Here is a 27,458-nt window from a genome sequence, read left to right on the forward strand (position 1 = left end):
GACGTCTTTAGACATCATTGCCAGTCAATGAGTTAATAACTCAAAACACAGCTAAAAAGACAGCGACATAATAGAACTACAATTGCATTATGTCAACAAAAGATCTGCCACAACATTTCAAAGATGTAGACACACGGCGACACATTTAAACTTATGTAAACTAAATCAGTCAAACTAAAACCTAAAGTGTAGGATGAGGGAACATCAAGTTAACAGATGTGTGCCACACTCTTTGCAGTCTTGAAGGCTCTTCATTTAAGAACTTTTTTTGAATAATATTTTACATTAACATTGCAAAAATTTAAGATTTTGTGTTCACAGTTTTATTCTTATTGCCTAATTTTGTTAAACCTTTGTCCTCCTCAATGGTAAAGGGTTTAAAAACCCATGGTCAGTGCTGTGCTGTTTGGCTGGGGTTGTGTGTATAATTTGACAAATTTTGCTTTAGGCTGCTTTCACACTGGTTTAGTGGTGGACTCGGTCCAAATGGGTGGAGGACAGGTGGTAATTTGATCACTTTGGTTTGGCTTAGTTTTAATTCAGAAAACAACTTCTGACTTGCTCCAAACAGCCTCTGGTGCAATTCCATGAGCTAACCAGTTACTATAACTAGTTACTGTAACCAGTTCCATGAGCTAACCAGTTACTATAACTAGTTACTGTAACCAGTTCCATGAGCTAACCAGTTACTGTAACTAGTTACTGTAACCAGTTCCATGAGCTAACCAGTTACTATAACTAGTTACTGTAACCAGTTCCTGTAACTAGTTACTGTTGCCAGTTCCATGAGCTAACCAGTTACTATAATTAGTTACTGTAACCAGTTCCATGAGCTAACCAGTTACTATAACTAGTTACTGTAACCAGTTACTGTAACTAGTTTCTGTTGCCAGTTCCATGAGCTAACCAGTTACTATAATTAGTTACTGTAACCAGTTGTCACGGCAAATTTGCGGTTGACCTCATTTGGAGACATGATTTATTGCTCTGGTTGAATGATGGAGTCCAGTCGAAGCGTGATGATTTTTTATAAAAAGGATTTATTATAAACTAAATGAAAAAAGAGTACAAAAGAAGTGTCCCATCCTGTTGGGAGTAAAGGCGGCCAGGTACTAAGCAGGATGGTTCAAAAGGTCTTGTGTCCGGCTCAGGATATATCCGACTGACCAACAGTTTTCACAGTTTTAAGCTTTATACAGATATGAGAAAAAGTCCCAACCCTGAAAGAAAGAAAAGGAGGGGGTCAGATGCTCCCAACAGTGAAAGTGGAGGAAAGGTTGGCGCCACTGTTATCTGTCCTTGATAGTGTGTGTGCGTGTATATCTGCATGTGAGTTCTCACTAACTTATTACTTCTCTGTTTGTTCTTTAAAAACATTCAATAATGGAGCAGAAACAAGTTGTCCTTCTTTTCCTGGTTTTAAAGCCCTGGTTTGGGCCGTTGCCGGCTTTCCTACAATGCAGTGCGCTCTACGTCATTACAGATACTTTCTATGTTGACGGGGCTCCTAATCGCGCTTGTGTGCTTGAATGTGTAAAACTGTATCCTTGACTTTTGACACATACTGTAAATGTCATGTCACTCGTAGGAACATGGCTACAGCGCTGTGGGAATTATGGGCGAAGCTGTCACTCAAAACCCAATAAATCAAACCAAAGAAGTAGATAAAAGCTGTGGTCGTTATAACACTGAGCAGTGCCAGAGAGCCAGTGTTGGGTTGTGACCCCTGCTCTACATAAACAATCACAAGTATCTATATATATTTTTGTTATTACTATTTTGTAAATCGGGCTCTTGTTTTGAAGTTAACCAAAAGTTTTGTCAGTAGCACTATGAAGGATCACCAAAAATCTGTGAAATATGTGAATGAAGTGTGTAAACGTGAGTTTTATGGATCAAATGAGCACATGTTGATATTCTACTTGGTCAATTTCTCACTTTAAAGGTTTTCAGAACTTTTAAAGTAAAGGTGGAAAATCAACAGAGATATTTAGCCTCAGTCTTTGTCCTTGTAGGTTCCAAATGCATCTTGGGAAACTTGAAAATATACTTCAGTGGGAACGCTCACCATCCTAATAATAGTATCCCTTTTTCTCATTTCTGTATCCATGTACCCCCCTTTGTCCAACTACAAATTTGAATGAGTGATAACACACATTTTTAAAGAATATCATTTTGGAAATAAGTGGAGATAAATAGTATTTACTGCAGTGGTTCACAATCGTTTTTTGACCTTGACCCCATTTTGATATCAAGAATTTCTGGAGATCCCAAAGACATTTTTTTATTCAAGTTGTTTTTTATCACATTTGAGCTCATATGATACTAAAGAGGATTAGGGCCATTAAAAAAAAAAAAAAAAACAGAGCCAGTGAAAGAATAAAAAGAAAAAAAAGTCACAATTGTAATCTTAATTTTTGTTTGTTCGTCTTGAATTTTTTGTTCAATGTGTTTTTTTTTTACATTTTTTTTATCCTAATTTCTTTAGTTAATTTATTGTGTGAGATTGTATGTTGTTTTTATAATATAATTAGAACATTTTAAAAATCTATTTTAATTTTTCCGAAATTTCAGGAGACCCCATTTTTAGTGTGAATAGATTTATATCTATAGTTTTTAGTCACTTTATTTGTTAATCTCTCTTTCCCTCTCTCCCTCTCTCTCTCTCTCTCTCTCTCTCTCTCTCTCTCTCTCTCTCTCTCTCTCTCTCTCTCTCTCTCTCTCTCTCTCCCCCTTGAAACACTGTAGTAGACAGTATATACTCATTGAGTTTGGAGTGTTACTTTAGTGGGACATTAACAACACAGCCATGCTCTCTTGTTTAATGCCAACCTGCGCTCTCGCCACTAAGAACGTACGACTTTTTGTTTCGTAAACAGAGCCAAAGTAAATAATTGCATTCTGAGATATTACAAATAATCAAATAACAAATATGTTGCCATGTCTACTATTAAAATTAAAAGAAAACAAACATAAAAACTGATTAAGTAATTATTTTATCATTATATAAACAAAAATAAATAGAATTGTGAAAGATCCACAAAATTTGTCCTAAGAACTTCCAGATGACATAAAACAACCTCAGTGTGTCTGAATTATTCAAAGGCGTTAAGCACATTAACTTTCTCCTGACGAATGGTGGAGTGCAGAGCATTAAAGAAACATCAAAAATTGAGAGGGAGAAAAGTAGCTAATGAATTTTGCAGATCTGTAAACAGCACATGTGCATAGAAGATATCAAGTGGTTTTATTGATAACAGTTTGTGACACTTTTTTTTATTATGGTTGATAATATTGATTAAATTTGATATCTTAAGTGTGTGGGAATATTCCCCAATGCATAACTTTCAGAAGGATCAAAAGCATGGCGTGTTGTACAGTTAAAGTTGTGATAAATTGTGTTTACGCTTGGGGAATAAAGATAGTAGTCATGGCATCATTATCTTTATCCTGTAGCTTTGCTCCTTCCTCGCTCGAGTGTTCAGAGCAGAGGAAATAATCCCTCCTGAATATAACTAAACTTGCTCTTAATGGTTACAAACAATTTGGTTTAACATGTCATTCACTGGATTTACAGTGTGTGAAGTGTAGGAATAGAAAATTATTTATAAAACAAAAAGTCGATCATGTTATTCCAAGTATATCCAATAAATACTCATTTTCTTTTAATAAACGTGGCTAATAAAATGAACAAAACACCTCCAGTTGTAGAAAACAAAGATATTGAGTCAAAACTGTTCAGCCTCAAAGGTTTTACTTTAAGATCATTTTTAGAGTTAATTATAATCTGATGGAATTCCCAAGAAAGGAATCTCTTATCTAGACTGTGTTCACAAACATGGATATGGACAGTGTGAACGCATAAACCCCTAATTTCCACTGGATGTGTATTTGCTGCGTAACAACAGAGCTGATACATTTCCATTCTAGTCAATGTAGTCCATATGTGCTCCATCACTGCTGAGTAACGACTCCTTCAGTCTGTCTATACAGTCTATACAGAACTTCTATATTTCCCGGATGCCGGAACAATTATGCATGAATTGTTTTTTTTTCAAAATAAAACACTCCGTGTTCAAGGCGGATTGTGTTTCCATCCATGTTTGGAACCTCTTGCTCCTTATCAGGGTGTCTGGGGTCACCTGGCGTCTATCTCCAGGTTTCTTCAGGCGCTAGGGGGCGGGGCTCCACCCTGGACAGGTATTTCACATATAAATATTGACCTTGTTCATGGTTGAATCCACTAGCGAAACAAATCAGAGGTGGGCCGGAGGCGGGGCAAATGATCGGGACTTTTAAACCCAAATAATAAAGTTTGTGCTGCTTCCGTTCCGGGTCCTTCTGGCCCGGGGTCCAGTCCCTGCTGGCTCTGGGCCCACCGGCGGGCGACCGTCGGTTGCCCATTCAGCGCGGCTCTGGCCGTCTGCTGGGCATGGGCCTTGGCTCCCCTGGTGGGGTCTCGGGTGGGGGGCTCTCTGGGCCCTCCCCTCGGGGGTTTGGATTTTTGAGTGTGGGTGGGTGGGGGGGGCGGGATGCTGGCGGGGGGCCTTGGGGTTGGGGGTTGGGGTTGGGGGTTGGGGTCGGTGGCGGGATGCGCTCGGTGCTCGGGTGCTTGGGTCTTCCTCGGATGTGTGTGTGGGAGGCGGTGGCTGCCTCTAGGCCTGGGATCTTGGGGGCGTCTGGGGGGCTCCTCGGCCGGGGGGGGTGGCCTGGGGCTCCCTGGCCCCCGCTCTTTCTGCTGGCCTGGCTGCATCTGCAGGCCCGGGGCAGTTCCTAGGTTTGAGGTAGCGGTTTTTGCACGTATACTGGTCTACAATGCATTGGCTTGCGATGTGGGATAGAACTCACACTGGGCTTAACTTTAGACATGGTAAATCTAAATACCTGCTTTAGGTACTACCACTCACTCATTCCCCCTGTCCACAGCCACCACCTTTATAGCTAAGCTTCACACTTGTCACTAAACTGGCTTAAAAAAAAAAAAAAAAAAATGCTACATGGTCACTAATAATAAAACAACACAAATTCAAAACATCTCAGCACCACAGATAGTGACCACATCATTCTGACACCCACTTTAACCATTTCCACTCAGAGCCTGTTTCAGTAGCTATAAAGTTTAGTAAAACTGGCACAGTGGCCCACATGTTCACAACCACTATTTCATATTGAAGTACTTTAGACCTACTCACCACTATATGAAGGGCAGACGACGGGACCATGAACTCGTCCACGATGATGGACAACATGACAAGTCCACTCATTCTCTCCTGTCCCACTGTGATCCTCAACTGGTTTTTAATTAGTTTTAACTTTGAGAATGAGCGGGACAACAAACATGACACGTGACTGACGTAACCATGATTACATATGTGACCAGGGCTTTAATTTAACACCCGCCAAGTTTGGCGGGTAACATTGTAGCGTTACTCGCTATTTTGGCTCCTGAAGAATTAAACACCACTGCTGTGTCTGTTTGAATCGGCAGGCTGCGGAAAGTCATTGTTGCCAAATTGGGCTGTTTTCCACCAAGAAATTTGAGGGTTTTTGTTTGTGTTTAGACTTTAAAACATAATGTGTATCTGGCAACACTGCTGGTTGTACTAATCCTACATTTCCCATGAACACTATATTGTGACGTGTCATTCAACAATAGGCTATGTGCTTATGTTAGCATGATTGTTATTGGAAAAAACAAACAGAACGGCGCAAACCAAACAATAGGATCTGAAAATAAATTGTAAAATTAGTTAGAAAAAAACAAACAAACATGTAGATATTTATCTGGTGTCTGCTGCTGACTCAGGACGACCAAAGAGGATCTGAAAAGAAGATGAAATTGTAGTGGCATGAGTAGCTGGTATTCAACCATTAAAATGTGCACTATACAGTTTGTGGGGTGTGGGATTTGTTTACATTAAGCATGCATGCCAGTAAAACATGTTTTCTTTACAGTACATGTAATTCTTAGTCCTGATTACTTCTATTCTTTCTAACTTTAAACAGTGTTCCAGGATCCAATTTTCATCTGAGTTAAGTTTGTTTATTAGGTTATGAGAAAATGTTTACTTCTCTGACACACCCTGTATGTGACGCTTGAAAAATTGAAAAATGTCAATGAATGAACCGCTGTTAAGGCTTGTAGATAGTTTGTAGTATGTAGAAAGTTTGTCACCTGAGGACGCGGCCACTTATTTAAGGAAACTCACTTTAAGTACTGGTGAACAATTGCGGGATCAATGCAGTATAATGAGTGGTCATCCGATGTGTGCTCCTGACCTGATGTTCAATGGCCAGACATTTATACATAACCCAGTGTATAAACAAAAGAAAACTGAAAAGCATTAAGTTGCTTAGAACTACTTGTTATGAACGGGCAGGTAGGACGGCTGCTGTGCCGGCTGTTAACGAAGGTTGTATTTCCACTTATTCTGATCATTTTTATTGGTTGAGTTTCCATCTCTACATTAAGTCTCCTCCTCACTGTCCCACGTTTGCAAATGCATCCATTTACAGCTTTTTATGGTCTCTTTTTACTGGATCCATACTGAGATATCGCTCCGTCGGCTCCTGTGAACCATCGCCTCAGCAGCGATTACATTGATACAATCGCTTCTGTTGCCTGTGCGCACATGTACCTAAGTTAGTAATCATACGTCACATGAAATGGGTCTCTATAACCCCTGTATGAATCTGCATGATGGGTGATGTTAAACAGACTGTGCCTATACTCTGGGCGCCTCTGGGCACAAGTCATGGGAGGCCCCACCTTCTCCAGCTCCCCTGAGCCGTGGTAGAGGCCCGGCTCTCTTAAGTCCTACCTCCCTTCAGGGGCGTGCCAGACCCTAGCGGCCCTGAAGCCCCACCCCTGGTTTGATCACAATAATCTCCAAAAACACAGGACAGGACTGAGTTGATTTCCTTCTGCTCCAAAGACACTATCAACTGTTTGTTTGGCTTTGTGCTTCTCTTTAATTGCATTCATTACAACTCACTTTATCGCACAATTACACGCGGGATTTTCCGAGTCCTCGCTGCTACACATACACATCATAGACAGAGGTGGTGGGGATTGATGGACAGCGGAAAATGGAGACGTTACAGAGTAGTTACACATCCAGAGGAAATCTGGTGTATGTGTATAAAGTTGTACCTGATGGGTAGTTTACCAAAGTGGAATTAAAAGATCCAGGATAATAAAATGATGCCTGGCTTAGCCACGCCCTCTGACCATGCTGACTTTTTCAGTTTAATCAAACTCAGTTTAGACTGAAGAGCAGCGCCTTAGCCAATCCCTCTTTGTTTTATGATGAGTATAAAGCAGATTACCAACCAGGTAGAATTACACTTCAAAATGTCCATGGGTTGCTAAACATTTTGGTTTAAATACTAGAGCACCTCAACATTTTTACATACATTGTCTTATTTTTATAGACTTTAATTAAAGGATAGGGGAGGCTTTGTACAAGAAACACATTTTACAGCGTGTAATGAAAGCTATGAATTAATCAGTAGACATGTTGAGCCATCACTCATCTAGATCTGCAGCTATAGTAATCTTTCTTTATCGCTGCCCTGGAGAAATGATTACAGCAGAGTCAGATGATGGTCACTGGATGGTAATGGTCTTAAATACAATCAGTATTTAAGACACATTTATCATCTTAGCAAACATAACGACTACACAAAATAGTGACTTTATTTATCCCGCACCATCTGAGATCCTAACATTTCCACATGAGCAGTGTCAGGAACAATGAAGTCCTTTAAACAGGAAGAAAGCTCCAGCAAGAATAAAGTGCACATATTTTACAATAGTATTAATAAAGTAATAATGAAAATAAATATTAAATTAATCAGTCATGGAGTCTTGAATTGCGCATTCCACAGTTTGAAAACCACTGCTTTATGAACATACGGGAAACCATTAAAGAATATTCGGAGCGAAGAACACTTTCTGTGATGGATGAAGCTTAACGTACTATAAAAATGATTAAGATGTGTGGTGTGTGTGTTAGCAGTAAGGGTGTGAGAAACAAGTTCGGATGAACTACGCCGAATAGCACGTACCGAGAATTCAGTCAAATGACTCGGTTCCACCGAGTAAAACAAATTAAATTGTGCAACGTAAAATCTTAATGTACATTGAGTTGCATTTGAAATGATATATCACACGACTGTGTTCCGATAAAATTTAGAAATTGATGGAAAAGGGGGTGAGCCTCCAATCCCCCCTTTTCAAAAAGGTCTCAGAGAGGTTCTTGACATCTGCTCATAGAACATCCATGTCAAATTACAGCCCGATTCAACTAGCATTAACAAACGAGTAGTCATTTGAAAAATGGGGCCCCCTGGTGCCCCCGTTCATATATTGGAATGTATCAATGATTTGGTACCTCCAACTGTCACAATATTTGACTCACAAATAAATGAGAAAACAACTTTGATGGGAATTGCCAAAAAAAAAAAAAAAAAGCGGGTGGGCCCCAAATCAAAAATTGAGCTCTGAGCATTGATGCGTACACATCCATAGATTATAGCTACCAAATTTGAGGCTGATTCGTTCACGGCTAACAGAGGAGAAATTTTAACAAGTGTACATAACAACAAGAACATGAACAGTGAGTGGCGTTTTGAGTCCCGTAGCCCGGCCATATATCGTCAAATCAATTTGGTGATATATGGCAATATTTTGCAATTAATATATCATCCCAAAAAGTCCTGAATCAATTTTTTTAATCATGTTTTTTTTTTTTTTTTTTTTTTTTTTTTAATGAGAAAAGTATTTAATTGTGCTAACATCTGTATAGCACGTAAACGGCCAGTCACTCGGTGTCAGTGAACCACATCAAACCTTGTTAAACTACCTCATTCCTCAATGTATGTGATTACTTTTTAAAAATAATTTCAGAACTAGACAGAATCTGTTGCAGAAGCAAAAGTTAAACTTAAAAAAATAACAATAATTAATTTGACTGTTTGATAAACGTACCACTTGTTTTTGATATTTGTACTTGAATTACAGTTAGTTACCATTTACTTATTCTCACAAGTTAATACCATTTTGTACTTAAAGGTGAAATTTGTTATTACTGAAGGCATCTGGCGACCCCCTCCCAGTGTCTTGCAACTCCAAATGGGGTCCTGACCCCAAGATTGAGAACCCTTGACCTACTATCAGTTTGTATTGATCCATGTGGTTAAATAGGCAGATTTGTTTTTCTTCTCGGTTTAAAAACAAGAACTTGGAAGCATTTCAGCTTCAGCTCCAACTTTTCAGCTGACAACATCTTTTACTGTTCAGAACTGCAGCCAGTGTCCCCAGTGAGTGTGTGAGTCTCGAGCCTGAATGTGCACTTTCTTACACTTCCAGCTCAGGCTGTTTGAGAGAGAGGCTCTAATTGGCCGGTGACTGTGAATGTGACTGCACCGCTGACCCCCTGTTCTCCAACTGTGTCCAGTCTAGCTGCTCCTTTACATCTACTTCTCAGTTGGTATAAATTATGTAAGCTGTGTGACTATGTTGAGAAAGCATAGATCCAAATACGTTAACATTCTTCTCATTCTCACAATATCAAAGCCTTGCCATGGTGGATTCGATCTTCTGGAGTGTGGCACCTGCAGGTCCTTAACGAAAAAAAGATGATTTTTCTTTGCTAAGCCTCCAGTACATCACGGAAAATCCATGAGATTGGCACAGCATCTGGCATCCAAAACTCTTCTTTTCCTGTGTAAAGATCTATTTCAATGTGTTGGCTTTTCTGAAAATAAATAAATAAATAAAGTGTTTATTTGCAAGTCGTCTTTGAACTTATCCTCTCTTTGAGAATAACTTTAAAGTGTATTTGGTCTAAAATAAAAATCTATTTGATATTTTTCATCATAAAATGACCTTTAAAGGAGATTCAAACCTGCGAAATGTGAACATGCAGCACAAAACTTCACTGCAGATGCTGATGGACAGATTTACTCAAAACACTGAAATGTAAAAAGAAAAAAACATTTCTCATGTAAGATCTATAATGTATACAGGATTGTAGAGCCTCCAATTTTTCATTTTATAATGTTCCTAATTCCTAGATTTTACCCATCTTTTGTTTCTGTTTCATCCCTGATCAGATCTCATTACAGGCCATTGAACTTCCTGAAATCATGCAAAACATGCTTAAAGCTGCAATATGTAGTTGTTTTTGGCATAATTTGTCATAAATTAATCCTAACCTTTCAGCATATTGTTATTCAAAATTTTCTGAGAGAACTTAGCTTTAGAAACCATTGAAATCAGACAGAAAATACATTCATTTACCTTTTTGCGGTGACATCAGCATCCGGGACATGACCTAGCATTGCCCGCCACCATTTTAAGAGGGGTATGCTTTTGCTTGACAACCGCTATTTACGCTATTGACCGCGGACAACGCAAAGGTTTTACTCAATGTCTTGTGAATATTTCAGCAGATTAGAGCCAAAGGCCAAGCACCGATATGAAGAAAAGTTACGTGGTTTACGTGACTTCCTTGTTTTTTTCATCTCTCTTCTGAGTTGTTTCCTGGTTTGTTCCCACTGTCGGCACTAATCTTGTGAGAACGGCCACTCAGGCAATTTCAGGTGGCAGTTCTCGTGAGGCAAGTGACAGCGTTCAGTTTAGTGAGGCAGAGGAATGTTTGAATTATTATTACATTAAATAGGATTTTTACGATAAAATACTAATATGGGATGATGGCAGGAAAAAGGGGTGAAATACGGGAAATTCCCAGTCAAAACGTGATCCTTGACAGGTATGTTCATTCCCCCTTTTTTTTCCTCTCTTCATGGCCCGTACGCCAGTCCGCCCTTGCCTGTTACTATGCGTTAAGATTAATGGCACGATTCACGCAAATGCCAAGAATCAACACACTCTATTTTGATTTGTTAAGTGAAGTTAAAAATGTCTAGAATGACGACAAAAATGATATTCGTAAAGCATCATAGTTAGGTGTAAACCCAGCATGAAAGCCCTCTAGTTAGGCCTAGACCTATAGCTATAGACTAGCCATAGACATTTCAGTCATTACTGAATAAATTATAATTGAAATATAGGTTAATTCATAATCAATGTCATAAAATCAGTCAGGAAGAAATTAGATCCCCAAAATACTCAATCTACCATGAACGAAATGTCTACTGCAAACATACAACCATTTTGATTTTGGGCTTCATGTACTTCTTTCGTCGTTGGTTCGCCTCAGTGCTTGGATCCATAATTTCCAATTTCTCGCCTTTTTCTGTAGGTTTTCTGTAAAATGATATATTTTCGTTCAGCCAGCCAAATACTACGCAGGATTTGGGCATTCTAAGATAAAAATCTGCCAGACTGCAAAATCTCAATCGTGAAATGGCAGCGCGCGTTTCTAGCTCAAGTGCTGTCATCACAAGGAAGGGTGTATAGAGCAGTCAATTAAATTTTTCTTATAACTGTAATATTTTACATGCCACTATGACAGGTGAGGCTCTGCCTACCCTCACTGCTTGTCACTGTGTAAGATGATGTTCAAAGTACTTTATATTACCTTTTTTTTAGGGGAGGGTGGCAGCTGCAGCACATGGCCAGGAAAGCACTGCACAGGAAAAAAATGATTTGACTTTTTCTTAATGTTTTTGGCTAAACTTATGAGAAACCAAAGAGAAAGCAATAAAGATTTGAACGTGAGCCACTGGTTGCAGGTTGGAGTTGAACACAGATCTGAAGGTTTGTGATGCATTTAAAGTCCAACAGAGGTCTGATGTAAAGGTCAAGGAGTGAAAAGTGAGCAGAATGAAGTCTATGCTGATGTACCTGTAGAGCTTGAGTGATGGTCTGAAGTCATCTCTGTGCCTGGAATAGTTTCCGTAATCACTGATCAAATTCTCTTGCTCTCAAATATGTGAGAAGATGAAAATGAAGCTGTCTGTAGTTCAGAGGAGTCAGGGTTGATTGATTGGAGAAAAAACGTGGCTGTAATGGTCTGGGGGATTTTTGACAGCATATGGTCCATCAAATTAGAAAGCTAGAGCAGCTTTGGAGCGAAGCCGCTCCAGCTTTCCATTTTAATCAGCCCTTTCTTTGTTTTCACACTTCAGGCCTTGATGTACGGCTTGTGTTTCCCCAGTGTTTAGAGTGAGTGCTTATCTTTACTGCAATAATGCTAATGTCTAGCATTCTGTGACCAAGTTCACTGTCACTGAGTTCTCACTTTTTGGAAGAATGTTCTCCATGTGAAAAGACTCCCAAAGAAGAGCCACCCCTAAATGCTCATAGTGTTCTTCCTCACCGCTTTTTGATAAAAAGTATTATATTTGTACAGCTGTGTCTTTTATTGAGTTGAAATCACTGGAAATTTCATTGTACACACAAAACTGAATGTAAAAACTGAGTACGAGTGAGGGAGAGGGGATAAAGTTATGCCACGCCCACACTACGTCTACAGTGTGATTTTGCACAAAAGTTGTTTCTCTGTTAGCTGAAAAGAAGCTCGACTATGGCTAAAAAATGCAGTTGAATATAAAGAGGTTTGTTAAGTCAGTCTGAGGTAAAGAAGACCAAGTTTGTTCTGTGGAAATGACAGAAAAGAGCAGCAATAGCAGCAGTTAGTGTAGCTCGTAGCAGCACCTGCAGCAATGATGCTAATGCAGGAGAACCTGCCTCCATCAGACAGGACTCAGTAGGAGAACTATCCAGGAGACATGAGGACGACTCAGGGACAGAGAGAAGAGAAGGAGACCACGGTTAAAGTTCTGATATAGACATTAAGACAGAGACTCAGTTCAAAGCTAAGATGAGCTGCTGCTCTAGGTTTATGAAAGAAAAAGCAGGCCTCAGCTGTGAAATGTGTAAAACAGTTGCAAGAATACAAAGTTCTCCTTTTCTTTTGGACAAATAAAAGATAAGCACATGTTTCATTTTCTGCTGATTCATCAGAGCAGTTATGGCCATATGGGTGTAAAAGTTTGGAAATATTTAGTATTTGTGAGTTTTTGTGTTTAGAAAGCTTAGTGACCTTTGTGGCTAAATTTGCAGTGATTTTGCGCTGTCCTTGGTGCTGAAACACAGCTGTCACTCAGAGTGAGAGACAAATGTGTTCAGTAACAGATGATTGCTTTATAAAAGCTGATTCAGCATTCTTTTATCAAAGATTTTGGTTAATTGGTTGTTTGTGTTCATATGATATTACTGGCCCATTTACTTAGCAAAAGGAATTTTAAAAAAATGTATTCTGTGACATGTTTGACTTCCTCTTTCTGCCAGAACAACACCCGGTCTGTGTTCTGGGACCTGATGATTTACAAATTAAGCACTGCTTCAAGGGTACCTGTAGTGGAAATGTATATAACCAAAAAAATGTGTTTCATGTTTTACCAATAAACACAGCTTAGCCAGAGTTCACAGGAATGAACAATTATGCATCATATCCTGACCAAAATGTCAGGTATAAAATTGTTCTAAAGCAAAAATGACATATATCATAATAGAGATGTAATCAATATCAATAAAAAATATGTACGATAGAATGTTCAATTATTTCACAGAACTCCAGTAGAAAAAACCCGGAAACAACCCCTGACCCAGAACCACAAGGTATTCTGGGGGATGTAGGCAGCTGTGTACATTAGTAGTTTCATCACCTGAAATGATGAGCTGAGGAAACGGCGTGGTCAGTGTGCCCTGCTGCAGCTCCCCCTCCTGCCACACACACACACACACACACACACACACACACACACACATACACCAAAGTGAACCAGTCCAAGATCCTCCGGCAGATCCACCCAAATTTCTCGAAAACACGAGATACATGCTGGAAACTCCACTAAAGCATGCTAAGCTAACCCACCGACACGTGTGTATTGTTGGACACAAACATAAAAATAACGCTTTACAAATGTGCACTTTATTTTTCGATTTAAACATATGCAACATGCAACACCAGCGTAGAGCGGAGAGGGAACAGTGAGGTAACCTGATCCATGGCCCTGGGGAGCAGCGAGTTGAGAACAGAGCAGCTCTGTAAAACTTGTCTTAATAACGTCATTAGGGTCCGCCTAAACCACCACTAACATCGTCTAAAAACAACGTAAATCATCACTGACTAAACACAGAGCCATCAGTGCTCGTTTAACTTTGCTGTGTCTGTGAAGTTTCGTCCGTTTTTCGTGTAGCGCAGCGGTGCTCTGTGAGAACGTGATCAGCTTTAATCATCTACACCTGCTCAGTGTTTGAACTGTTATGTCTGGCTAACTAAGAATTACTCAGTCCATGTTGTCCTTTAGTTCTTTTTATTTCAGCCTTTTGTCCGTACCTCGTCGGTACACATTCACAGTCAGCAAGCTACTTCAACTACAACCGTTTCAGTGGGAACTTCCAGTTTTCAGAATAAAAGTCCGTTGGAGCCACGTTATTAGAATGTTACATTTGAACAACATCTCATCAGAGCTACAGAAGATAGGACCATTTAAATTAAATTAAGTTGATCAAAACTGAATCAATAAACCTGATCAGATTCAGTAAAGCATTGATCCCTGAGAGGAATTATGGTGACATTAATCAATCAATCAATCAATCAATCTTTATTTGTATAGCGCCAAATCATAACCAATGGTATCTCAAGGCACTTTACAGTAGAGCAGTCTTAAGGACGGACTCTTCATTTTATGGATACACACATATGCATATATACGTATATACACATACATGCTGTTCTCATACATCTTTATATGACATATACATAATTAAAAAGGAGCAGTCAGAATAATCCATGTCACTACAACTTATAACTACGTTTTAATTGTATCCTACTTTATTTTTGACAAACATTTTCCTTTACATATTGAGTTTTTTATTTATTTATTAGTATTTATTTTGTTTCCTCACAAGTTAAAAACTATAATAATTTCTGTAAAAAAAAATGATGAATATTTCTAAAAAAAAAAAAATGAAATTTATAAAAAATAAAGTGGAAAACACAGAATTTGGGAAAGAATGAAATGGAATTTTCAAAAAATAAAACAGATTTTATAGGGCCCTAAGTCATGTCTGCTCCTCTGGCAGCCTTCACAGCATGTTGGTCATTGTTTACTGTTGATGAAACACACCCCCCCCCCCACACACACACACACACACACACACACACACACACACACACACTCTGTAGGTACAGAGACGAGGCAGAGTAGTGATAATAACAGTAAACACACACCTTTTGTCTGTGGTTGACACCGTTTGGCGATGAAGTAAAATAATAAAACTCTAGCACTTTCTGTCCATCTCGGTTCTCTCTTTGACTCAATCCACTGTAGAAACAACTCTCGTATCGCTTCGCTAAAAGTTGAAACATGGCGTTGTTGACTGGAAATGCCAGAGACTCGGGCTGAGGTTTGGAGCGGACCAATCACAGCCCTTACATTCTGCATCGCCTCGACACTTTGTCAGGATTTTTGGGAGGCACACGTCAGGTTATGGGGAGGGGTCTACGTCTACGTAGAGCGCTACGTGCGGCTACGAAATCGATTTGACGCTGAACCATATATCAGGCTTTAGGCTGGGCTAAGAGCTAACGCTAACGACCAGAGCGAGTAAAAGGAAGCGACCAAAGAAGAAGTACACGGCTTACTGTCATCAAACCACAAAGAGCCACAGATTTATTTATTTTAACACTTGTATGTGTGGTGGGTTCCCCTTTATCTAAATGTTGATGTGATGATGTGAAGAATTCTCCACAGACACCTTCTTGATATAAACATAAAATTTTATTAAAACAAAGTGAAAATGAGTGTCCGAGTTAGACACTCCAAGTCCGAGTCCAGCAAAGCCGAACGCTACTCTGTGGAAAGAACAGCCAAGCAAAGACTTATATGGATCTGACGAAAAACCTGAAACCCAACATGTGGAGTCTAAGGCTTTAGCTAAGGGACAAAGAAAGGAAGCAACAAAGGTTTATTATGGTGGTAAAACTCCCATATATCAACAAACAAAGGCTGGAGTTAGACTCGTTTATGACATACAGCTGTAAAACTTTCAAGGTTCATATGTCAATATAACATTCCAACAGCAGTGCTTCTGAGGTGTCAAGGCTAATTGTGAAAACATGTGTCCTGCAAGCATGCAAGAGGCCAACACTCAAATGTAGGTAAAATGTATATTGCATTAAATGAATCATATGAAGCAGTCAATACACCTCATATGAAAGGATAAAAGCAAACATGTCACACGTTGTGTGTAATAATTTAATTTAATTATATTTCACGTGTTCACAGACAAAGCTGGCCCCATTAGACAGTAATGTAATTACTGTGATTACTACACTAGAATATACTGTTAGTACTGCTCTCAATAATTAATGATTAAATCAAAAAGCTTAATCTGGTTTAATTATAGGAAACCAGAGAAATATTTATCAACCATAACTTTATGTAACTCATTGTCAGATATCATATAAACAAGATTCAGCTGCAGTGTAAGTAATAAGAAAGTAATTGTAAATAAGGAAATAAATGCCAAAATTGCCCCCATAATACATACCCTGCTGTTTGTTTCATGTCAGAGATGTTAGTTCTACCTCAGGTGTGCACTGATTATTTATAAAATGTGTTTGATTAAGCATTTATTTAATGTCTATATTTGTACATTGAACAGTTTATTTTTTTAAATGAATTTTTTTCTAGTTTATTTCCATTATTTTGTTGACCTTTTTTTAACTGTTAAATATTAGGTTTAAAATAAAGTATTTGAATTTGGCCTTTTTCTTCTGGTCCTTATTTTGAAGAAGTTAAAAAACAAAACAAAAAAAAACACGAATCAATAATTATCAATATTGACTGATATGAAACACTTATATCGTACATATTTCAGGTTTATCGCCCAGCTCTAATATGAATCAATTCTAAAGTTTTTTGTGCACCGTCTAAATATTTATCAATTTGCATAAAATTAATAATTTGGCCAGATGTGGAGCAAAATGCAAGGTTGGACCACCCTAGTACTTGTATTTATATTCCTCCTCCATTTCACCATGTTTCTTCCTGTAAAAGTTGTGAAATCTTAGAATCATGTTGTTGGATTTCAACTTTGTACCTTCGTTTATGGGTTTGTTCTTCAATAGGCCTATTGTTTGCATCACTGAGTAGGATACAGTTAAGGCCTTAATGTGAAATCCATGTTGAATTGAAAATATTATTTCTAGGGGTGGCCACAGCCAATCAGATTCCTCCTTTCCCTTCTGTCTCCTTTGTCCTTCTTCCACAGCTTTACACTGTTAATTGCTTTCTTTTCCTTTCAACATAAACCTTCACTTCTCCATTTCTTTCTCATTTCATTTTTGTTCTGATGAATGGTTTTGTTTGAACTTTGTACAGAAAATGCATTTTTTTTTTCCATTCATTTGCGATCATTTTAGTGTTGCAGTAGTGTTTATCAACCCCTCCAGTGACTGAACGTCCACCCCAAACACATATTTGGCTCTTCAAAGCCTTATTCATAGTGGCTGTTACCTGGTACAGAGTGCTAAGCTAATTGGCTAACAGACGAGCACTTACTGACTCATTTAATGTCCATTCAATGAACCATTAGTGAAATCTGTTTAAACTGCTGGAAGAGTTGCAGCACGAACCAATGGGGTCATTTTCATAATTCTGCAGTTTTTTTAAGCTCCTCGAGATAAGAGCTGAATCATGATTCATGACGAGCGTGACTAACATTTAGAAATCAGTGAAGTCGATAAAGTCCTGTCCTACAAAACTTTGGTAGTTATTACGTGTTAACCACACGTCATCTTGCCCCAAAGAAATACAGACAAAAACAGGCCCGGATCTACCGGGGTGGCATAGGGTGGCAAATGCCACCCGACAACAAAGCCTTCCATCCCTGCTGCCACCCTAATTTGTGCACACGGGCAAGGAACTATGCGGCCGCGGTCCGCCGACCGGTAATGCCCCGCTGCCGCTTCCTGACTGTGGAGCCAACGTTCTAAAACACCAACAAAGAAGACGCTGAAGTATCGCGAGAGCGGCACGGAAATGCGTTGTTTACATTGGCGCACGAGAGGAAAGAGGTAAAAACAGCTGCCAACCCTTACGCTTTTTGTAGATTAATTCATGATGTAACTGGAACATCCGTTTCATCAAAGAGAAAACACATCAGTTGCCATAGAGACTAATTCTGTGTAGCTAGCCTGCTTCTGACAAGGGCAGGCTTAGCTTAGCTTATCCTGCTGTTCATTCAGCAGAGTTTCTAACGGCCCTTCACAGCGAGCTTCATGTTTCACACCATTCTTACAATCACAATGAGGAACAGAAACAAGATTTTTTAAAAATAAGTAATAAATAATTTAGCTGGCCTCTCTCCTGCACGGTCGCCGCCTGCTTTGACGGGGCAGGCCGCTCTGGGCCGGCTGGCGACGGGGATTGCCTCCTGGACTGCTGGGGGATGTGGCTGGTGCCTAGCTCCGCCTGGGGGGGGTCCCGCCGTGCTCCGTATGGCTGCCGCACTTTGGGGGGGTGCCGCGGGGGGTCTCCGGTTGTGCTGCTTGGCGCGTCTCTGGGGCCCGCGGTGCTGTGTGCCCGTCTGCGCCGTCTGCCCTCTCCGGTTGCCCGCCGTGCGGACGGGCCGGGCTCCTACCAGACAGGCCTCCTACATGGACACTTCACATCACTCACTCCCAGCTGGTCTGGCTCACCCACTTGTTGCACCACACTCACATACCCAACCCTTGGGGGGGCTGGATGGTGGGGCTGGGGGTGGAGGGGGCCGCCGCCTGTGCTACTAAGTAGTGGTGCGGGGGCGGCACTCCCACCTGTGGATGCCCTACTAATCCCTCCAATTTTAATTACACCTCAACACACCACCCCCCGGAGGGTGGGACCACCACTTCCACCCTCCGGAGCTATTGCACCACATACACATATATACACATAGGCTGGATGGGGAGCACCGCGCGGGCGGCATCAAGTAAAGGCGATCTGCCGCGCTCTGGGGTTCTTGGTCGGTGCGCCTGAGGGCCGGCGGGGTAGCTTGCAGCATCCCCTTGGTGCCCTCGGCGACTATGGGCGTGGTTGTCGTCCCTGGGGGCACTGCTCTCGGTGCTGCTTCCGTTCCGGGTCCTTCTGGCTTGGGGTCCAGACCCTGCTGGCTCTGGGCCCACCGGCCGGCTGCCCGCTCCGCGCGGCTCTGGCCGTCTGCTGGGCGGGGGCCTTGGCTCCTCTGCTGGGGGCTCTCTGGGCCCTTCCCTCGGGGGGTTGGGTGCTTGGGTGTGGGTGGGTCGGGGGGCTGGATGCTGGCGGGGGGCCTTGGGGTTGGGGGTTGGGGTCGGTGGGGGGATGCGCTCGGTGCTCGGCTGCTTGGGGCTTCCTCGGATGTGTGTGTGGGGGGCGGTGGCCGCCTCTCGGCCTGGGATCTTGGGGGCATCTGGGGGGTTGCTCGACCGCGGGGGGGTTGCCTGGGGCTCCCTGGCCCCCGCTCTTTCTGCTGGCCTGGCTGCATCTGCGGGCCCAGGGCAGTTCCTGGGTTTGCAGTAGCGTTCTTTTTTTTGCACATATACTGGTATACGATGCACTGGCACGCCTTGGGATGTGGGATAAAACTCATACTGGGCTTAACTTTAGACACGTTAATCCCAAATACCTGCTTTAGGTACTACCACTCACTCATTCCCCCTGTTCACAGCCACCACTTGTCACCATACTGGCTGGATTACACAACATAATAAGCACAATATATTCTACAACCTCACATCTCACCCTCACTGCAAAACAATCTATTTATCCCCACCTTTTCTATTTCCTACATTGAGTCTCTCTTCCCTGCTCCCCTTCCCCTCCCCTTCCCCTCCCCTTCCCCCTCCCCTTCCCCCTCCCCCTCCACTTAGGTGTAACACTGCTCTCCCTTTTTATATCCTCCCTATAATAAAAGATTTCTTACCCTTCCTTAGGAAGGGCTGGTGATGGTCACAATTAAGCATTAAAATAAATCAATGTATTTTAATGCAATAACAAAATATGCATTGCTGTCTCATAATGATTGCACTTCCTGTGGTGTTGACCTTTGACAGCATGTGCAGACAAGTAAAAGAAGAAAAAAGAAAAGAAAAAAAAAAAGTAATAAATAATTTACACTGTAACCTAATCATAAATAAGCTGCTGCGCCTTAATTTCTGGAAACTTTCCTTTCGTTCTTCCAGGATGAGAAGGCTTAGTTTTCCCATTTCTCTCCTTCCATCATTACTTCCACTTGAAGTTGCTTTTAAACGTCGATCCACATCAATTAGTAAACAACACAAATCGCAAGTGTGGGGTGAGAGTGGCAAAGGCTGTTAGTGTCTTCCCTCAGATTTCCAAATTTTTTCCCTCTGTGCTTTTCCCTTCACTAAACCCTTCAAATCCCAAACGCTGCTGTTGTTTCCACCTGTTCTTATACCGGCCCAGTAAAATATGACACACTCCTCTTCACTTTGATTATTATTATTATTATTATTATTATTATTATTATTATTATTATTATTATTATTATTATTATTATTATTATTATTATTATTATTGGTTTGTCTCCTACTGTGAGACCAAACCAAAACAGAATCCATGCACATCAGTGCAGAAAACTCAGGGATTTTAAGAAGTTAAAAACTTTAACTTAACTTTGGTTAAAATGGTGTTGAAAATGTGTAAAATAATAATTGAAAAATATGTGTTTATTTGATTTTTTAAATAAAAAAAAGTTTGTTTTTTTTAAAATCCAAAGCCAGAACAACTAATGCGTCTTCTGGCAGCACTTTGTTTGAATAATTCCTTAAACTGTAGCTTGTTAAGCGTTTTGTTGTGTGTAGGGATGTAACGATTAATCGTAAGGCAGTTAAAAATCAATTCATAGGTATCACGATTGACATCGATACTTTGAAAATTGAATCGCAGTACTTTTTGTAAACAGCAGAGGGCGCTATATATCTATCCCTTCTCTTGTCCAGCAGTGTGCCAGCGGGCGGAATCTGCTACTATTTTCTTTCTGGCCGCCTTCTACTGTTACATGTTAATGTTACATGTTCATAAATGATTCATTACCCCTTTAGCACCGAAATAATATTTGTAATATTACGTGAATATCTGTAAAAGTCACGTTTTTCTATTAGATCTGTCTGCTAGCATAGCATCTCTTCTCCACTGCTTGATTAGCTGCATGTCAATCAACCACTTGGTTACCAGCGCCCTCTGCTGGTCCAAACAAATATCTGACGTAAATCAGTGCAATGATGTTTTTTTTTTTTTTTTTAAAGTCAATTGTTAAGGCACAAAATACATTTTCAGTTGCACTTTTAAAAAGAAAAAGAACTATTATGTAGTTTTGCATTGTTTACTATAGAACCAGAATTTAAATGAATAAGTTTCTTCTTCATTTGTATTATTCCTTTATTTATTTCATTCAAGATTTATTTTTAGTTAAATTGCATTGTTTTGAATAGTTTATCAAGGGATTATTTTGACAATTAAAAATAAAAGGAAAATAATACAGTATTTTTCAGTCATTGTTTGTCTACAGTCCCATTTTGTAAAATAAATCATGAGAGAATCGTATCGTGAACCCAGTATCGTGAATTGAATCGTATCGGGAGTTGAGTGAATCGTTAAATCCCTAGTTGTGTGTGTTTGTTAACTCTCCCAATTTGTTGGGTTGTTTGATTTTAAGGATTTTATCTTTACATTGTGGATTTTGTCATTGGGCATCACAGCATGAAGTGTTTAATTTTAAATTTAATGGGCTATTTTAAATTATATATTTTAAAATGAGAAAAACTAAAAAAATACGTTTTTGAGGAAAACCACTTTGTCTTATGAGGGAACTGTGGCGACTTTTACCAGCTTTGATCACACAATTACTGCTGATGTTAACAATAATTCATACCAAACTGATTTCCACCATTCATCCACCAACAACAACAACATAGTGGGTGATTGACAGTTTGACCTGTGCGTTGCTCTTTGCTCAGCTTAATATAGATCTCAGTGGTTTGTCAAATCCTTTAAAAAAACTGAGCTCACAAAGTGAAAGGGCATTTATTGATTGACCTGCAGATTCTCAGATAAGTGAATAACTTTGTTGTCAGTGGCCGACTGCCCTGGAGAAATGTCATCGTTCAGGTTCTGAGCTGGCTTTGGGTTTGGAAGTGCGTCAGACTGTCTCTCTATTGGCTAACGCAGTGGTTCTAAACCTTGGGATCAGGACCACATTTGGGGTTGTGAGACATTGGAAGAAGGTCGCAAGATGCCTTCAGGAAAAACATTTTTAGCCAATTTTATCAATAATCATTTTAATCACTATGTTTACCCTATTTCTGAAACTACACCAACTTACCATATTTTAACCTATTTATATATATATATATTAGAGGTGGGCACAGATTAATTTTTTTAATCTAGATTAAAATGGGTAATTTTAATTCTCCCAAAGGCATGCGGAATATGTGTGCAACCCAAATAATGACTAAAAGGAAGTCTTTGAGAACGGGTTTATTAGACCAGGGGCTCATCTCCTGTTTCCAAAATGCATCACAAACTGATTGAGAAAGCAGTTCTATTATAATAAATGATGATGAAAATAAATCATGTTCAATAAGAAGAACTTGTGCCTACTAACTGTTTATTCTGTTTAACATTAATTTTGAACTGAACATAATAGGTCGTGATGAAGTGATTACAGTCACATTACAGTCAAGAAACTGCCTGGCACACGCTTCAGCAAAGTGACGCTCTTCTGTTTTCATCACACCTAACGGACAAAAAAGTAGATCCGAATAATGCTGCCTTCAAGTGCTATCGTAATTATGGTAAATACCAAAAACCGACATCGAAATTGCACTACTACTCGTAAAAAACTAGCATCATCAAGAAGCAAACATAATGTGGTGGTAATTCGTTGTGTCCTGGTAAGTAATAGATTAAGTCAGGGGTCTTCAACGTTTTCCAGGCCAAGGACCCCCAAACTGCTGGAGAGATGGAGCGGGGACCCCCTACTTATATATATTATATAAAATTGTGTTTTATATTAAACTGGTCCTATAGTGCCATGTATAAATGTACTATTGTGCATTCAATACTAAGACATTCAAAACACAAAGGTTTATATATTCTTGTTTTTAGTTTAAACATGTGCAAGGTACAGTGAGTAGGGTGGCCATGCCACTGCCATTCATAAACATAACATAACATAATAAACTGATACCTGCCAAGATCAACAATGTCTGTCAAATTGCATGTAACAACATTTTGCATAAAAGCTGTTCAAATGGACATTTTTGTTCAACATAAATGTGGAAACGAAAATTATTGATGCTTGTTAGTGCCACTGGCATGCATAAACATATGTTATCTTGCATACAATACTGAACTATTAACATAATTGACAGATTCATGTTTTAATTTTAAACATACATGTAGTATGGGCAGTGAATCCTCAAACCAGCTATGGATGGCATACATTAGTCACTAATGTATGATGGGACAGGTGAATGAACCAGTGCCCAGCTTGAAAGAGCTCCTGTGTGTCGCTGAACGTGTGCATTGCTGACTGAAAGACATCTTCTGCCTCCATTTATCTGTTCACTACAGTGTGTTGGATTCATGTTAATGTGTATTTAAAGACATTTCAATTTATTGAAAAAATTGCGGGGGGGAATATTAAAAAATGTCTAATTATTTTTATTATTATTATTATTATTATTATTTATTTTTTTTTTTTTAAATATCTAATTAACCAAAACTTTCGCGACCCTCCCTGCAGTACCTCCGCGGACCCCCTAGGGGTCGCGGACCCCCTGTTGAAGACCCCTGGATTAAGTAATTCAATTAAATAATGTAATTTAAATTCACATGACGTATCTTACCTAAAGCGAAGGAGTGAAGTTCCCAGCTGGCATCGATGAGGTGTACAGTAACGCCGAGGTAGTTATCGTTGTTGACAGATGTCCAATGATCCCCCGTGACTGCTACCCACCTCGCCTCGACAATCTTCGCATCCTTTGCGGCTTTCTTTGCGGTGTACTGGTCATCTATTCTCCTCATAATAGTTCGCCTCGCAGGTAGCTTGTAAGATGGGTCACCTGTGGCAGCCTGGAGAACGAGCTCGAGCCCATCATCTTCAACCACGCTGATGGGCCGGCAGCTGGTGGCAATCCACTGAGCGAGGAGATTCGTTAGCTTAGCTGATAGAGCTGTGCTGATGGGCTTGCCTCGGTTGCACTCAAACATAGTAGTTTGACGACGACTCTTCCCTTGCGCTCTATCAGCGCTTGACCCGGCATTAGCTAAGGGATGCTTTGCATTTAGGTGGTACTTTAGACTGGTAGAACTCCTACAATAAACTAATTCGGCATTGCACAAGGTGCAAACAACCTTTGACTTGTCGAAGTTTCCATTGGGAAGCGTTTTAAAAATAAATTTTCCCTGAAGCAAACCCGGTGGCTTCATAGCTGCATCCATGTTAGCATGTCACGTTGGATGTGGTAATTTACACAGGTTCGAAGACTCGTTATCCTCCCCTACAGTGCAATTCGGCTCCGTGCTGTATACATCCGCGGTGAAAGACATCATAGCTTGCGTAGTATAGACCCAGCTCCCAACTTTGAGAATAGATTAACGGCGATATTTTTTTTATCGCCCGATAAGAGGCTCGCGTTAACGCAGCACGTTAACGCCGATAACGGCGCGCCATTAATATATATATATATCACCTTTTTTTTTTTGTTCTTATTTTTACATTTTTTAATAAATTTTTTCTACATTTCTCCTTTCTACCACTTCATCAAATTCCAATGCCTTTACTGCACATTTTCTCCACTTTCAAAACACCCTTTTCATCACTTTTCTACCTAATGTTGTATGTGTCAATTGTGACTTTTAACCTCTTTTCACCATATTTCATGCTTACTTTTGCCAATTTAACCACATTCACAATTTGTTGTGGCCATTATTTCTGTTTAAACAAATTGTTATTATTTTTCTAATTACATTAGCCCATCCCCCACATTTCTGTCACGTGTCAAGTGTAACATAAGCCTGGTGCCTATTAGTATTATTTATAAAGCAGTGTCATTAGCATCAGCTAAAATCAATAAATAGACTCAGCTTCTGGAGTAACTAAGTAATGAAGAGACAGAGGCACAAATGGTGGTGGTAGCTTGTATTATAGTGATTAAGAAAAACATTTACAAAACCAATAGAAGAAAAAGTTCACAAAAATAACCCAAACAATATTTACTAAGGGTGTAACAATACATGTATTTGTATTGAATCGTTTCGGTACAGGACGTTCGTTTCGGGTACAGGGTTGTGCACGGATGAGTTCCCGCAACGGAACGGAAGTTGCGTGTGTTTACTTCCGCCTGCAGCTACATGTGTAGCCCGTTTACATCATGGCTCACGCTAGCGAGAAACCAGAGCTGGAGAACCCTCCCCTGTCGCTAAAGTCTCCTGCTTGGGAACACTTTGGCTTCCGGGTGAAATACTGCAACGGAGAAAGACCAGTGGATAAAACGAGAGCAGTGTGCCAACGTTGTTCAGCTGAGATCTGGTATGTTTCCGGGAACACCACGAACATGCTAACTTGACAAGAAAGAAAATGTCCTTAATGCAAACACAGCTGACTCAGCATTTAAGCAGCCTCTGCCTAGCGACTCAGAACAACTGTCATCAGAGTTTTTATAGCAGTGGATAAACAAGCAGTGAGGAGCTTATTTTTTATAATATTTGATGTATTTTTTGTTTGAGAAGGTTATTATTACCAGGCAACACTTTACAACACTACAGTATTTTATTTTTTTAACTTTATTTTTATATTCTGTATAATGTTAAATACATTGTTGGTTTACTAAAGTTTCGAATAAACAACAAGCAAATTTATGTTTTGCATTTTGTTCCATACTGTACCAAAAGAGGAACCGAACCGTGACCTCAAATCCGAGGTACGTATCAAACTGTGATTTTTGTGTATTGTTGCACCCCTAATATTTACAAATACTGCAGTATTCTGTTTCATCAGCTCAGTTTGAGGAACCCCAACAGTTAGCAGAGTTCAAAATAATCTCATCCAGGTTTTCTTTTCGTTTCACAGTGATTGTGGCAACGGTGAAAGTTCATTCAAAAAATTAAAAATTAAATACATTTAAAAAATCAGGAAGTTGCAGGTAAAATGGCTGCCCTGATGTAACTATTGGTTGAGCAAGGTCACATGACCATTTCTACTCCACAGAGTTCAAAGAGGTGTTGATGCATGAGTTGAAGTTGTTGAGGACAGTAAATAAATACATAAATTAATTATATATATTTATATAAAAGGTGAGTTATACCTGTTAAATACTATATAATATTAATGATTATTATAGTTTATGAATATATACTAAGATAGATTTTACCTGGGTTATACAAGATAGACACTTTGAACCCTTTTTGCCACTTTTTCTGTTAGTTTATGGCCACTTTCATTTGCAACTTTGAACCAATTTCTGTAATTAAAAAAAAAACAACAGCAACAACATTTCACTACCTTTTCCACCACTTTTGGTCACATTTAACTCATTTTATTTCTGATTAAAACAAGGATCACCAAGTTAAGTTCCTCGTGTGTATAACATACATTCTTGGTCAATAAAGTTGATTCTGATTCAGATTCGGATTCACACCTTTAAGATGACTATACACTATGGAACAAATGATACTAAACTCCCTGGATAACAGTGAATAATATTTAGATCAATAAATAAATGTGGTTATCACAGATTCAGTGAATCGTCTTACTAGCAAGAACCTCCTATGAAATCCAAAATGCAGAATTAATCAAGCGTTTTATTACCAAAACACAGCTGAAGCAGGGTCTGGGACCCTCCAAGCAAATGGTGATGAACAGTGTGCACTAATCAGGAGACTGAAGGGAGCCAAGAAAAAAAAAAACAAAGACAACACCATTAACTGATTATTAACAATGGACCATCATTTTGATGATTTTTCAGATAGGCCCCAAAAATCACTCCCCTTTATTCCCCCTTATAGGTGGTCCTGTCTCCACATGACTGTTCTTCAATGTTCATGTCTGTGTTCAACCACCTTCAGCTACAGTGGGGGTCAATGGTCTATGGAGCCTTTATTTTGGGGGTCACGGGCTGAAAAGATGAAAAACCACTGGTCTAACGTACACTTAGCACACGTGTAGCCCATCAACTAAGTGTTACTTAGACTATAATCAAAACGTTTATAAATGTATTTTATTGATATTGTGCTGCCCAAAATTATTGTCTTTAATGAACTTCAATATTTTTTCAACGTATTTTAGTTTCCAGGTTCTGGAAAGGATTTGAATTTGGAAAATTCAGTGTGAATATTGTCTCATCTTTTAACAGAATGTGTTATTTCTCTCACATCTTTAGCAGCAGATGTGAAGATGTGAATAATTAGCCTTCTTTATAGTCAGCTAA

At 39.7% G+C, this 27,458-nt stretch overlaps 1 long non-coding RNA gene across 1 annotated transcript; it reads left to right on the forward strand.

Moving 5' to 3' along the window:
* The first annotated feature begins 1,663 nt into the window (after positions 1-1,663).
* On the forward strand, positions 1,664-25,883 carry LOC114471408 (uncharacterized). Its single transcript, XR_003674968.1, has 3 exons — positions 1,664-1,676; positions 16,322-16,329; positions 25,721-25,883. It is a non-coding gene; the product is annotated as an uncharacterized LOC114471408 (long non-coding RNA).
* Positions 25,884-27,458: the final 1,575 nt, after the last annotated feature.

Source organism: Gouania willdenowi, chromosome 10 (genome assembly GCF_900634775.1).
Source record: "Gouania willdenowi chromosome 10, fGouWil2.1, whole genome shotgun sequence".
NCBI lineage: Eukaryota > Metazoa > Chordata > Actinopteri > Blenniiformes > Gobiesocidae > Gouania > Gouania willdenowi.